The following is a 15,621-nucleotide window of genomic DNA, read 5'->3' on the forward strand; positions in this document are numbered from 1 at the left end:
TGTGTGTGTGTGTGTGTGTGCGCGCGCACACGCGTGCGTGTGCGTGCACGCTACGCATTGATGTCGAATATTATCTAAAATATGACGAATAGATTTATGGAGTTTTGAGTGGAAGGGGAAGAATATTTTGTTTTTCTTTGTGCCAATTTTACTTCTAAATTAGGAAGATGATGCTTAAAAGTATTTTTTCTCCACTTTTTACTCCACATTTTCACAGTAGCTAGATTATTTTGAGTTATAATGTAAACCAAATTTCCAGGATTATGAATATAATTAGCATTTTATAAAAGTATTAAAATTTTTCTCATATTAAGTTCTTTGAAAAGAAAACTGGGTTAATAGAGCTGTTATAATTTTATAACCATTTAATATCAAAAGAAACAATTTTAATCTGTTTCTTATAAGTTACAATTCAACAGCTGAGTCTTTGTAGTAAAATAAACTTTTGAGAACTGTATTTTCCAAAACTGAAATATTAAAATGTTTATTTTGATGTTTTAAGATTATCTAGCTGTGTCATTCTATACATTTCAAAGTAGCTTTCCAATGTAATGTTTTCTCTATAAAGTACAAGGGAATAAATGCTTTTTTGAAAATACAGTATACTATTTACTCCTGAAGAGTGTTGTTTACACTCTTTAAAATGTATATTGTATATGTACTATCTTAGATTTTGGTGTAGTGAATTATTTTTGTTTTCACATTTTCAAACATTCTTGATCCTTATTCTTCATATCCCTATTAATAAAATATGTATTTAAAGCTTTTCCTATGTATGGGAAAATCATATAATTTAAAATTTAGTTGAATCGGAAATAAATGATAATTAGAATACTCTAAAGATTAGACAAACCTAAGACCACTGTCTTTGGATGTGTTTTGTCTTTTCTGGGTAGAACGTACCTCATATACACAATATCACATTTTTCATATAAGGTACTTAATTGGAAATGTTGACCATACTATTAATTCAGTCTTTTGTGGTTCTATATTAATGTCATCTTTTACTCTTCCAGTCAACTTAAAAGAAAACTGAATTAAAGAACACTAAAACAAAATTTGTTTATTTGCTACATATATCTTTAAAAACTTTTCTCTTAATTTCTACTTAAGAGAGTTGGTAATGTTTATTAAACATTTTATCTACTTGGCTTTTTATGTTAAACATTTCGAACTTCACTGAAGATCATTTGTAGAATATACCAGATTGACTGACATTTCTTGGGATTCGTAGGTTTGAAATGTTATACTCATATTCAGTTAGCACAATGATACCCTTCTTATTTGAGCGTCATTTACCTAGCAACTTTGGGTGTGTGCAACAAAAAAATTCTCCAGAGCAAGTTTAACAGATGTTACAAATTATATATATCTAACAGATGTAATCACACATTTTATATTAAGTCACCAGAATCATTAACCAGATTTAATTTGTTCTTTTGCTTTTAAATTTAATTTTCTCGAAGAAATACATGTGACTACTTTGAAATATCAATTAGTGTTTCAAGGCTTATTGGGGGGAAAAAAGCATACCCGGTACTCCCTCTCCCCGTCCTTACCCAATCTCTAAGTTCTCCCCAGAGACAGTCATTTTAAATTCTTTATAGTTCAGTACTTCTGAAACCAAAGTTTTACTCTTCATCACTGGTAAGGAGTTGGGGAGGGTGGATTGCAAATGTGGGGTATGAAGTTTTGGTTTTCATAATTACTTTTGGGAGAATACTGACATTTGTGGGTAAGAATCAGAGATGCTAAATGTCATGCTGTACAGTAAACTAAAGTTTGTATATGGCAAACTTTCTATGAAGGGCCAGATAGTAAATATTTTCGGCTTTTAGGGCCATAAGGTCTCAGGGGCAACTACTCCCTACTCTCAGAGTACAAAAGCAGCCATAGACAATATGTAAATGAGTGCAATGAATGGGCATGGCTGTGTTCCAATAAAACTTAATTTACAAAAACAGGCGTGGGGCTAGATTTGGCTCACAGGCCTCAGTTTGCTGACCTGTTCTCTAAGACAGCCCCACACAACAAAGAATTGCCCTGTTGAATAACACTTTTTTTTTTTTAATTCTTATTATTGTCTTTATGTTTTTAAACATACTTACTTTGCTTTATTTGATTATTTTGTTGTAGATGTTACTTGTTGATTTATGACTGCATGATAAAGATTTAGCTTCTGAGTTCCCCCAGTCTCTCTCCCCGACCCCGTCTTCCCAGTCACTACGGATTTTGGTTAAATCAGTATTCAGGGCTTATGTTTGTGTTTGCATTGTTTACAGCTGCATCATATAATGTGCTGTGATAATATGTCCTGTCTGTGCAACCTTTTCCCTGCTTCGCTTGGTTTTTCTAAATCTCTAAAGACTCTGTTAGAACCATAAAACTCCTTTTGTTGCAGTCATTCACATTCAAGTATGCTATCAGTTCCTTTTTTTTCTTTCTTGGGAATAACCCTCCTAGAACTCTCTGTCCTTCTGCTTCATTATAGATGAATTAGTCTGCAGTCATGCCTCTCATCTGCCATCTTGGTATTTCTTTTTATCATTAGCCTAAGGGTTCCCTTCACTGCTCTTAGGTCATTCAGATTTGTTTTTCTCTTAAAAATCCGTTTACAAAAAAAGTCCTTTTAGGGGTGTTCATGCTTCAGTGAAAAGAGGGCAGAAAAGTGTATGTAACATTACATACACACAATACACACATGTATACAGACTTTCACATCTGATTTGATCCCCAGGTGAAGAAGTCCCGGATTAGATGATTTAAAAAGGTTTAATATTTTAATGTTCCTTGATTTTGTTAGTATCATTCAGTAGTATCCAGCTTATACTAGGAGGTTTTGCTATAAATAAAAACCAAGAAATGTTCACATTCATTTTCCTAAATATTTGTTTGTTTGGTCATAACACTTTAGAGTCACTTTTCCCACTGGAAAATGGTGACATTTTCATATTTTTGTTTTGAGTACTGAACACCAGTTCTAAAGACCGTTATTTGATTTGTGGACTGTTGTAAACATGAGCTCTAATATCAGATGTGAAAATTCCAGGAGAAAATAAATAAAAATAAATTGTTTTAAAGTATTAAAATATGTGTAGATCTAATTAAATATCAGGTACTTTTTAATAGATTATTCTTTACATAGTTTATTTTGAGATTTTTTTAAAAGTCCTTTAATATCTAATTTTACTTATTTTTAAGAGGATATTAAATTATTTATTGATTACACATGATAATAGATGATATACAAGCTTCATTCCCATCTATAATTTTATCTGGTACCATAATTCAATGTGGATATATTGCATAGGATGTGCTGACCATCATTAATAATTAAGTGAACTCCATGACTCTGCTTGGGTGACCCTTTTAATGTCGATGGTGAACTCTAGGACACAACACAGTAATTGTCAGTTTAGCTACACCAAGGTTTCTGAAGACAATGGCTTCTATGCCGAAGCAGGTTGTAAATAAATTTCAAATGGAACCTGGCATCATCCTGAAGGAATTCTAACTTCACACTGTTGGGTTAATTTCCCAAGATGTCATCAGAGTAGATTTAACTTTACACAGCACATTTTTTTGAAAGACACATTTATTCAGTGTCATGATCAGGCTATTAACATTTAGCACTCAACAGCATAGGTGCAAAAAATAAAAAATCTATGTTAAACCCCTTCGTTGGAATGCTTTATACTTTCCGTAGAACAGAAACTATAATAACCTGTTATTCAATTAGTCACAAATACAGCCCTCGAGTTTTTTGCCCATACACATGAGTATTGTCTAAAACATACATGTTTTCTTTGTAGCAGCTAGACCCTGCCACCATTGTGCTTGGCTGAGTTCACAAATCTGTTGTAACCTGTAGCTTCCTTGTCACTTCTCTGGCTCTCTTCTCCTGCTAAGCTTTGTTTCCTGGTAGTAATTCAAACCTTCTGCCACTGCAGTGGCTACCACTTCTGCTGGAACTGCGATAGCTGACTTGGTTTCATGGTTTGGCAACATATTGCCCTCTACCACCTTAGAGGCCAGAGCTTCTGCCTCCAAAGTCTCCTTTCGTGAGTCCAAAATTTGAAAATTGATTGTTGTAATTGCCAAAATCATGTAACTTCCGCCACCTTCAGGATTGCTTCCATCATTACCAAATCCATTATAGACATCCCCACTGCCACCATATTCTCCACCAGCACGGCTGCCACCAAAGCCACCTTGACTACTAAAGTTTCCTCTATGACCGAAGTTGTCATTCGCACCAAAACCACCTCTATGACCACTGCCAAAGTTTCCTGAACCACTTTGACCTCTTTGGCTGGATGAAGTACTAGCCATTTCTTTCCTTACTTCACAGTCGTGGCCATTCCAGTATGACAGCCTTGTCTACAGAATCATGGTCATCAAAGGTTACAAAAGCAAAGCCTCTCTTCTTGCCATTGTCTTAGTCAGTCATGATTTCAATCACTTCGGTTTTCCCATACTGTTCAAAATAATCTCTTAGTTTATGTTCTTCAGTGTATTCTTTAATACCACCAACAAAAATAATGTTCATGGTTAAGTGGGCACCAGGTATTCGAGACTCTTCTCTTGAGACAGCCATCTTTGGTTCCATAACTCTTCCATCCAACTCGTGTGGCCTTGGCATTCATGGCTGCATCCACCTCCTGCGCAGTGGCATATGTGACAAACCCAAAGCCTCTGGAGCGCTTGGTGTTTGGATGTCTCATCACCACACAGTCTGTGAGCATTCCCCATGGCTCAGAATGGCTCCTCAGACTCTCAACGGTTGTTTCACAGCTCAGACCTCCAATGAAGAGCTTCTGCAGCTGTTCAGGCTCTTTGAGAGACTTGGAGACATGGTGGCTGTAGGTGGGGAGACTTTAACAATGCTTACCTGGCGGCATCCACTGACAGGAAGTCTTTGATATCTAATTTTAAACTTCATTTTGTACATGTAGTCATCTGCAGTCATGATTAATTTGAATGTTCTTGTTGAAACAAATTTGCAGTCATTATTTAGAAGAACAATTAATGCCTCAAGAATGGTGACAGGAGAAACCTGAATAATTTTTGGTTAATATTGGGCCATTTAATGTTTTTTTATAACACAGTACTCTGCTGTCATATTTCTGGCTTTTTGTTCCTGAGGAGAGGACATTATTTATCTTTTGGAAGGCATCCTAAATAGGGGCCCGAAGTTATATGGGTTCAGATAATTGACACACTAAGTATTCCTTTAAAAAAAGTAATGACTCCTAGGATTCTATTGTCAATATGCAGGTCAAATTATGAGAGAATGAGGTTGTATTTTCAGGAGATGAATATATAAGAGAAGGTGGCCCAGAAAAAAGACCCAAATTTTAAAGAGAAGGAAAGCACTAGCAACACTGTATTGAGATAGTAAAATAGTGAACTTAGTTTGCAGAATTGAGGAAGAACTATATGATATAGATCTTGGTCATTGCCTTTATAGAGTTAATAGTCAGCAAGAAAACTTGAATAAATATGTTTAATGGCTTCTAAATATGAGCCAACAGTGGGATTTATTTAGTAATATAAATGAGAAACTAGCCTGAGTTTCTTGAACTTGACTGATAACTACTGTCAACTATTAATAGTTGGGAACTTTAAATTCTCTCTCTTTTAAGTAAAGTTCATTTGTACCCGTACACATGTGTATGTGTGTGTGTGTGTGTGTGTGTGTGTGTACACTAAGTACATAAGTAGGACATTTCAGAGCGATACCTTGCCCATGGTCGTACAGATGGTTAAGAAGTATTAAATCTCAGCTTTCAACTCCAAAACTGTGCTGTTGCTTTTATGATTTTCTATTCTCTATCATTCAGGGTTCTTTGGCAAGTAAGACAGATTCAACTCAGATTATCTTTAGCAAAACAGAGACATTTACTGGTTTTCAAACTAAACCATGCAAAGTGATGAAGCTTATCTCAGAATTGATAGAATCCCAAGACCAGAGCACCATCAGATGTATCTGTCTGCCTCTTTTTCCTTCTCTGCTTTCCTGAAGCTAGTTTATTTCTTCCTACAAATGTTCTCCATTTTGGGGGAACTTGCCCTGAGGCAGACTCCTTTTTGAGCTCTGTAAGAAGAAAGGATGTGTGGAGTGGAATAAAGTAGGTTTCTTACCTAAAACTATTCTGGACCTTTTTCCTTGCTGGGAGAACTACTTTGTGATGGAATTCATTATCCTCTGCAGAGCCTTATGGCCAGGGAGTATGAAATCTCAGAGAAGATGAATCCTGATTAGTCTAAGCCAATCATGGAATTCTGTTTCCTTTGAATAAATAAATTCCCTTATTTTTTCAGTCACTTGAAGTTGAGTTTTATTTCCTTCCAGCTGAAAGCATTCTAAGTGATACACAAGAAATGCTGTCCTTTTTTTGCTTTGGGATAGTTATAGTCATAGATAGAAAATTAATATCTACCAAAATAGAGGTACTTAGCTTCAGACCAATGGGTTTATTACATTTTCCCTATTAAGTTTTTTTTTTTTTTTTTTTTTTCTTGAACCACATTCTCATATGTACCATTAAATCTTTGGGGGTAATTTTAAACTACTGTGCCTTATAGTATGGTGTGGTTGAAAGACCACTTTTATTTGATTTTTTGTGGTATATACTAGCTTGTATTATTGAATGTTTTACTTAATTTCTCTGAACCTCAGTTCTTTTATAAACTAAAGATAACATAAACTTATTTTACAAACTGAGGATAGTAATGCTTCCCCTATGTGCCTCACAGTGTTGTGCAGAAGTAAATCAACTTTAAGTATGATTTTTAAAAAGTTTTTAAGCGGTTTATGAATTGTTCAAATAAATATGAAGTATCTCTTTAAAATAATGTTAGTGATATATCATATGAATTGAAATATAATAGATAAGAAGTTAGAGTAGCTTTCAGTACTCAGCAGTTTCTTTAATGACCACAAGTCTGTGCTGCACATAATCCTTCTTCCATCTAGCCAAAGAGGTAGGTATTGAGGCTAAGGCAAGACCAGAGATGGTACTTCATTTCCTTGGTCACAGTGGTCGGTCCATTTTGGGTATCTCATGACCCAAACTGTCCTTCTACAGACTTTTTTTTTTTTTTTTTTAGGCGAGGCAACTCTCGATTGACCTCATAGATTGCAAGGACCTTGTCAGCTTATAGTCCTCTATTTTTCACTCCTACAGCACCTGGTCTTCTTAGGTGGTCTCCCATCCAAGTACTAACCAGGCTCGACCCTGCTTAGCTTCTGAGATCAGACGGGATCCGGCTTGTTCAGGGTAGCATGGCCGTAGACACAGTATTTTTTTATTAGAAATGATGGAAAAGACTCTTGCTTCTTTCATCGAGGAGCTAGAAGGATGAAAGTCTGGAGCAGCCTATAGCTTTGTTACCAAAACTTAGAGAAAGTTGTGGACAGAAGAGAGAGAGACAGCAGCAGATTGGGTCAAGAATGGGGAAGAGAGACAACCAGCATGGTGTGCTCTGTTTTCTGGATTCACTCCACCCTGAGATTACCTTCACCTTATTTTTCAGTTATTTAGCCATGTCAGCCAGTAAATATCCCCTTTTCGTTGAAGCTAGTTTGAATGGGATTTTACTTACAAAAGAGAGAGTCCTAACTCTCTCTTGCACGGACGCTACATTTTATTGTAAATTTTATTGAGGTATAATATATATTCAGAAAACCACACATATTTTAAGTGTTCAGCTTGATGAATTTTACAAACCAAACACCTGTTTGTATTCAGGACAGTTTGTGTCCTGTTGCAAAACAAGACTCAGATCAAGAAAGAGAATGTTACCAGCTCTACAAAAGCCTTCATACTCCCTCTCAGTCACAACCTGCCCCCTTTGAGGGTGATTGCCATATGAGGCAGTATATCTTTATGGGTTTGGGGGTTGGAAAGCAGAGATTCGAATCCTTATACTTGAAAGCCTTTTATGATTTTGGACAAGTTGCTTAACTTCTCTGAATTTTCACTTTCTTTATGTATATAATTCTCTTTTATATTTATTTGAGGATTAATTAATGATATATGTAAGTGCTCTTCAATAAATGCTTATTTCTACTATTATTATTACTTCATATTACCCACACTTATCAGAGAAATTATTCCCAAACTTATCAGAGTGCTTTATTTCATGCATTCTAAAAGTTTTCATGACTCTAAAATGATTCTTATAAATGAGAAACCTAAAATGTCAGACTTCTAATTTCCAATTTTAGAGCAGTGGGGATTTAGTTGATGTTTGTTATCTAACAGCCATAGAGCAAAGTCATGACTAAGTGTAATTTATAAACCTCAACTTTCTTTGCTTCAGTCACTGATCAGATTTTCCACCTCTTCCTTTTTAATGTCACTTACTTGCCAAAAAGTTAGATTGTCCTAGCAGAGATAGACTGGTTAGTTTAGTTGCTGAAATATGTACCTTTTCACTTAAGATTTTTCTCCCCCATTTTGGTCATGAAGTTCTTAATTTTCCACCCTCACACTCTCTCCACTTTGGGTATCTTAGCATAAATAATTTAAGTTTTAGTTTTATTTATAAGAAACTATGCTAGACAGTAGTCAAGATAGTTTGATTTCAGAGATCATCTAGTTCTTGTTAAACTTTTTGCTTTATAGATAAGAAAACTGATACCTGTGCACCTAATACCTTGATCACAGTCATGAATTAGTGATAAAACCAAAGCTCGGGTCTGCTGACTTGCAGGCCACTCTTCTGTATAGAAGTCGCTTTAAAAAAAACAGACAAAAATGACTTTTGTAAAATCCATTTGTTTAATTTGAGAGTTTTGTTTTTTTCAGATGACTTCTGATGTGAGAGTGTTTGGAGAGGTATACATCTTTTAAAATAGATAGAACTAAGTAATATATATATATCTTTAAAAATAGATAGCATTAAGTAACATATATATATATGTGTGTGTGTGTGTTGACTTAACAGTAATGGTAGTGATGATGATGATGATGTTATAGTATCACCACACATTTAAATATTTTTCAGAGTGCTTCTGTATTTTTATGGTTTGATGTATTGTGATAATGGAATGGATTAACTCAGTGGTTATATCAAAATATTTTAAAAAGTTGTATGAGTTTCCTAGGACTTTTGTAGCAAATGACCACAAACTAGATGGCTTAAAACAACAGAAGTTTATTTTTTTTCACAGTTTAGGAAGCCAGAAGTCCAAAATCAGAGTGTCAACAGGGTTGGTTTCTTCCATAGGGAGACTCTGAGGGAGAAACTGTCCCATGTGCCTCTCTGAGCTTCTGGCGAACATAATCTTTAGTGTTCCTTGCCTTATAGGTGCATCATTCCACTCTCTGCCTCTGTTTTCACATTGCCTTCTTCATTTTGTTTCTGTGTCCTCTCTTTTTCCTTTTAGGATACCAGTCATTGGACTTGGGGTCCACTCTAAATCTAGGGTGATCTTATATTGAGATCCTTAACTAATTACACTTGCAAATACCCTGTTTCCAAATGAGGTAACATTTCAAGGTTCTGGGCAGACATGAATTTTTATGGGACACTATTCTACCCATTACAGAAGTATAACTAAAGAATATGACTGGTTTTAGTAGATTACATGTGGAAATGTGCAGCTTAATTTCCTTCTGTGTAGCTGTATCCTGGACTAATAGTATTGAACTGAGTAAAAGAGGACCAGGATCTTTAATATTTTCTTCATGTTCTTAAAAGTTAAAGTGGTTGATCACTTAACTTCTCCTCTATGAAATGTTAAGGAATAAATTTATGCAGAATTAAGCACAATTTTTTGCTTCCAGTTCTCATTAAATACATAGATATTTGGGTTCTTTATTTAATCCAACTATTATGAGGTTTAATGTCTTAATTATAAATAATAACATTCTTTCCCCTTTAAAAAAGTACATGTAAGTTAAACCACATATTTCTCAATGTTCTAGTCTTGAAGGGTTGTCAAATCTACTTTTTGATAAATTATTAACTATCTCTTAAAATACCAATTGTTTCTTTTAGGACTAAACAATATTGTATATAAAACTGAATATTTCAAGATGTATATAATATTAATCTGTTGTTTTAGTTATAAAATTGTAAAAATTGAGTTGAAGTATGAAGTTTTAAATATTCAAATTCGTAATGAATTGAGTATATGAGATGTGTTTTTTCCATAATTGTCACAGCCTATTGAACAATTCATTTCTTTGATGCTGCAGGATTTTGTGTTTGGAGCTAATTCTGTAGAACACTATAGACTGATTATGTGCTGGAGGACATGTTTGGCTTTCCTAAATGACCTTAGATTAGCTGATTTTATTTTTATTTACTAAGCTTCATGAGTTTCTTAATTTTGTAAGCCTTAGTTTCTTTATAATATTGAGATGAGAATCCTTTTAAGATTGCTGTGTTGATTAAATGAGATAACATGTAAACACCAAGTATAATGTTGGTATACAGTAGGTGTTCAATGAATACTGCTATAGCAATTCCTCTGCCTTCTTTTCCCTTTTGCTAAATATAGAGACTCATTATAATATATTTGGATAATTAAAGGTTTGGGTTATTAGTTCTTTTAAATTGAACATTTCTATATCGTTAAAATAGAAAAACACCATTAAAAGAAGTGGTCAGGTTTCTTTGGTATTTTTGAGAATTCTATACTTACATTTAATTGCTCTCTCCCTTATCATTTGCTTTAATTTCTAGCACAAATAGTTTTTTCTCAGCTTATGTCATTCTTTATCTGGGATCATTTGAAGTATTTTTTTCATGGTAAGGAGAGGTGTTTTAGGAAGGAACAAAACAAATGATACATTGAAAAGTGCATAGAATACAGAGAGAAGGATAGATATAGTTTTTTTAAGTTTAATATCTAATTTTACATGGTAATTTGGAGAAACCCTCTGAATCACTGAAAGAAGCTGTCAGCAAAATCAGTTCCTTGAAGTACATGAATTTTTACCAAGGAGAAATTCCCGTGAGCCTTTCCTCATATACAGTGACAGAAGAAGACTAGACTGAGTGGTGAGCAGACAGTGTAATATATAGATGATATAGAGTTGTACAGCTGCCACTTAAATAATGTTATTAACCAATAAATTTAATTAAAAAATTAAAAACAGCTATGAATAGTAAGGAAAAGAAAAACCTCATTTTTATCTGTGTTTTTATTTGTTTGTTTGTTTGTTTGTTTGCCAGAGGTTGTCACTGAGGTTACCTGTGCTAGAATCTTAACTTCTTGCTAAAGAATCAGAAATGTAGAGAGGGAAAGGTACCTTAGAAATTAACTTTCTAGTATGTTTATTTTGCAGATGAAGAGACACTGAGAGATAAGGAAACTCAAGGTCTTATTTTTGTTTTTGTTTTTGTTTTACCTAATCTAGAGATCTTGAGTTACAGAATTTCACTTTTGAACAAGCAGTACCTGAATTAATTGGGATAACAGATTCAACTCCCATGGGTAAAGAAAATAGAAAATAGAAAAATATACCTTGCACTGTTCCCTCGCAATATCCTGATCGGCTGCTACACAGTAACGTTTATGGATTCCAGAGATCTATAGTCAGTACTCCTAAGTGTGAAAGTACTGGATTTACAAAAACAGTATCAGTAGAAAATTCTTTATCTTACTTGAGATTTTTGAGACATCTTTTCACCATGTTCAGAATACATAAACACCCAAATGCTTAGTATTTATTTTATTTTTCCTCTTTAGAAGTCGAGTATTTGGTAATAGAAGATTTTCGTAGTTTTGCAGATACTTTGGTATAGCAGAACTAGGAATTTCTACATAGTACATAACTTCTTTGAAATGCTGCAGTTCTCTTAATTTGTTTATGACTTTTTTCTTTGATAAGTGGAATAGTTATTCCATTAAAAGGAAACATTGATTTGCCTACAGCAGTTGCCAAATACAGTGCCTAAAAATTAAAGTAGTTGTTTACACAGGTATGAGGAGATCCAGGAAACAGTGTTATTTGAATAGAGTTGAAGTTCTTTAATGAATAAAGCTTCTTATTCCTTTTGGGAGTTGGGAAGAAAAATATTTTATGACATACTACTGGAAACTAGTTTCTAACTTTTTTTATTTTCTGATGAATAGATTTAAAATAGAAATGTTAGCCAAGGATGTAACGTTTGCCAGTTATATTCCAAATATCCTGCAGTTTATCTTTAACCATGGTAACAGACATGGCGGTGAAACAAATTAGTAGGTTGCCATTGGCAGCCTAAAATTAGGCAAATGTACCAACTTTGGAAAGGCCTGAGAGTGTCTAAAACACTGGCATTAACCTGCTACGTTTATAGTTCCACAAAGAATGACATTTATAAATGCTATATAACAGGGTAACTTAGAAGCTAAATTGCTCTTTGTCAAATGGCCCATAGAGTTTATTCAATGAAAATTGTTAATTCAGTACCAAGGATTGATTCACAAGAATAAAAATGCTGGAGAAGGTATACAACCTAAAAATTTCCCATTCAAGTGAAGCCTCAGTACATTGACTTTATATAGGAAAAATTCAATATATTTAATTTTACCAATACAGTATAACTTTTAGGATTAAAGATTTTTATTACCAAGACTTTGTTTCTCTCTCTAAAAAATAATATCCTGGTAGAATTTGCACCCATTTACATTTAAATAGTGTTTATGATAAACCTTCTATGTGTCAGGCACTGAGTACTTATCTTAAAACAACCCTGCATCGTTGTCCCCAGTGCTGCACTAGAATTGTCTTTAAAGCACTGTGGAACTCCCGTAAAGTTCCATCTAAATTTCTTCTTCCAGTTACCCTTCTGTTACTATGATCTTTTAAATATTGCTCAGATTTGCTGTGATCTACCTTCCTTCATTGTTTTTTCATTCTTGTCCCAGTTAAATATTTTCCCCTCACAGCCATTGAAGTGATTTATCTTAATTAAAAATTTGACCTTGCACTTACCTATTTAATAACACTCTTCGAAGACTTCCTCGTGCATATGGTATAAACTCCAAATTTCCTCACAAGGCCTTTAAGAATTTTTCTGATCTTATTTCAGTTAGCTTTCTAGCCTATTCCTGCTCTCAACTTTTACTCACTAACTCTATCTCTCCCCAACAAATACAACTTTTTGAAGTGTCCCCATACTGTTTTCACCTTACTGCTTGGGATGCCCACTTCTGCTCTTTTTGAAAACTAACTCAAATTAGTCCTTAAAACTCAAAGTTAGAATCTTCCCCTCAAGGATGTCTTTCATAATCCCATGAAGACTGGATTAGGCTCCCTCTGCCATGCTTCTACAGACAAGTTATGTGTACTCTTTTCATGGCAGTAGTATTGTGCTTTTTTTTCTTTTCTTGATTCTTTCTCTCTTTATGAGTTTGCAGACTGATGTGGTAGTTACCTAGCATCCTCCAGAGTCACCGCTGTTGTTTGTTTGTTGTATCTTTGTGAGCTCTTGGCTTTAAAGATTTTTGATGTATTTCACCCTGTTGCAGCTATCGATGCTCAGGTTCTGTTTTGCCAAAAAACGCTTATTCTGGTTGGCTTCTGAGTCTCTTTGACAGTCTCTAGTAGTGTTTGACTGTATTCCTTGAGGATACAAATTTGAAATGGGAGCAGTCCTTTCTGTGTAGGGTTGGGGAAAGCTACAGAGATCTTAATCCTTTTTTTTTTTTTTTATCATCCTAGCTACATACATCCTGAAACGTTTATGGTATAGTTATAAATGAAATTCATTCTATTCTATCTAATAGCAATTAAAGGGGAATCTCTTTAATAAATTCAGTTACCCTTCTGCCTCTGGGTTACAGTGGCATTTTGTTTATTCAAGCATTTATCACAGCTTGACTTTTAGTATAATCAATAAGGGTAGAAATTGTTACCTTTGTATCTTCATTATTTCAGTGCCTTATCTTATAGTTGGTACTTGGTAGGTGTTTGATTCTTTGACAACAGTGCTGTTAGGAGATAATATTCACATTAAATTTTTAGTGTATGTAGTTCTTCATTGTGTTGAGTTCCTGTGAGGTGGCATACTGAGTTAGACAAAGGTAAACAAGTTTTATGGTAACAGGATTTCATAGTGTGAATAACATGCAGTGTTACAGACTGCCTAAGAGACAGGTAGAGAAGATATCATTTCTCAATTTATTTGACTTAATTTTTTTTCTTTGAATGTCTGTGGAACATACTTAGGAAAATGCTGGCCAAGTTATATAAATGAATATGGTGCAGTGGAAAGGGCATGTAGAGTCGTAAGTCAAAACTTGGGTTCCTTCCCCCAAATACTAGACATGGAACCTTCTGACACCTCTTAAAGGCTCAGTTGTCCCATTAGTGCAGGAGATTAATAATGGTCTGTACAGCATAAGATTGCAAACTCTTTACAAAGCACTTGACAAAGATTAGTACTTTAGCAGTCTTATTATCTACATAAGCGGTTCATTATAAATTTAACAAATACTGTAAGTGAATATTTTATTTCTTCCTCTGCACAGTTTTTCCCAATGCTATAGTGAAGATTAAAGGTGTAACCTGTAGTTGACATCTACATCTACCTGTAGTTAGGCCTACCTGTAGTCGTTTTTAGTAGCAAGTTTGTAGCCATCTGGATTCTTGCAATTACAACAAACATTTTCTTGACCAGTGATAACCATGGTCCAGGTCCCTTAGATACTAATTTTAAGGAATCCGGACTAAGCACCCAGGAGCAATTTATCTTAACCGTTTCTCCATTTTAATTTTACCCTATACAGGTAAGTAGAAGAAAGCCAAGCAATTTTTTCAGTTTTGAATAATTTAGATCTGTTTTATAGTCTCATTTTTTATTTCATATTATTGAATGAACAGCAATAATATGTTAGGTATTTTTCTAAAATAAGATATTTAAATAACCAAGATATGTTATAGTCTTGGTATTTAAATTGCTTTAAAAGTATACAGCTTTTTATGCTATTTATAGTAAATGGTTAGAAATATGTAAACAAGGAAGGTGCTGTAGTCTTGAGTCATATTACGTACACATGGTTTAGTCAGGGGTATGTTTTAGAATAACAAACCAGAGTATATCCTATGATAAATAATAAAGGAATGCAAATAAGGCATCTGCATTTCTTGTCTTATGCTGCAATATGAAGAAAAAGGAAGCATTAAGTAATTCATCAAAATGACATAGTAGCTAACATTAAGCTCTTATGTGTGTGTTAGCTCATTAGCACATTCATCCTTATAGTTACCCTATGATTACTAATAATATATTAACTGTTTTACATATTTTTACGGCTGAGTAAGTTGGAGTTCATGAAAAATTTTGTATATTCTCATTTACTTTCTTAACAGAGCCTGAGAGCTTCCTTCCTGACAAGGCAGCCGTGGAGTCAGTAGAGGCAGAAATATCGGGCAATGACTAGGGGTTAGATGCTACCCCTTGTCTGGTGATCAGAGCCAAGGCGAGAGCACATAGTGTGTTTTTTGTGTAAGGATGTGAATGAAATTAGTAGTTGATAAGGGCTCAGCTGTGGAGCTGGATTTGAATTCCTGTGTTATTCTACTTAACTGTTTAACTTTGTACAATTTAAGTTTTCTTAACAGTAAAATAGGGATAGCAGTAATACCTACTTCATAGAGTTGTGAGGATTAA

General features: G+C 34.3%; 1 protein-coding gene and 2 pseudogenes across 7 annotated transcripts in view; 1 reads left to right on the forward strand and 2 right to left on the reverse strand.

Moving 5' to 3' along the window:
* PHTF2 (putative homeodomain transcription factor 2) overlaps nucleotides 1-15,621 on the forward strand; it is a 119,614-nt gene that overhangs the window by 30,634 nt on the left and 73,359 nt on the right. The window lies entirely within an intron of this gene.
* LOC105295523 lies at nucleotides 3,214-14,638 on the reverse strand (annotated as a pseudogene).
* LOC111743120 lies at nucleotides 7,182-7,300 on the reverse strand (annotated as a pseudogene).

Source organism: Pteropus vampyrus, unplaced genomic scaffold (genome assembly GCF_000151845.1).
Source record: "Pteropus vampyrus isolate Shadow unplaced genomic scaffold, Pvam_2.0 Scaffold107, whole genome shotgun sequence".
Taxonomy (NCBI): Eukaryota; Metazoa; Chordata; class Mammalia; order Chiroptera; family Pteropodidae; genus Pteropus; species Pteropus vampyrus.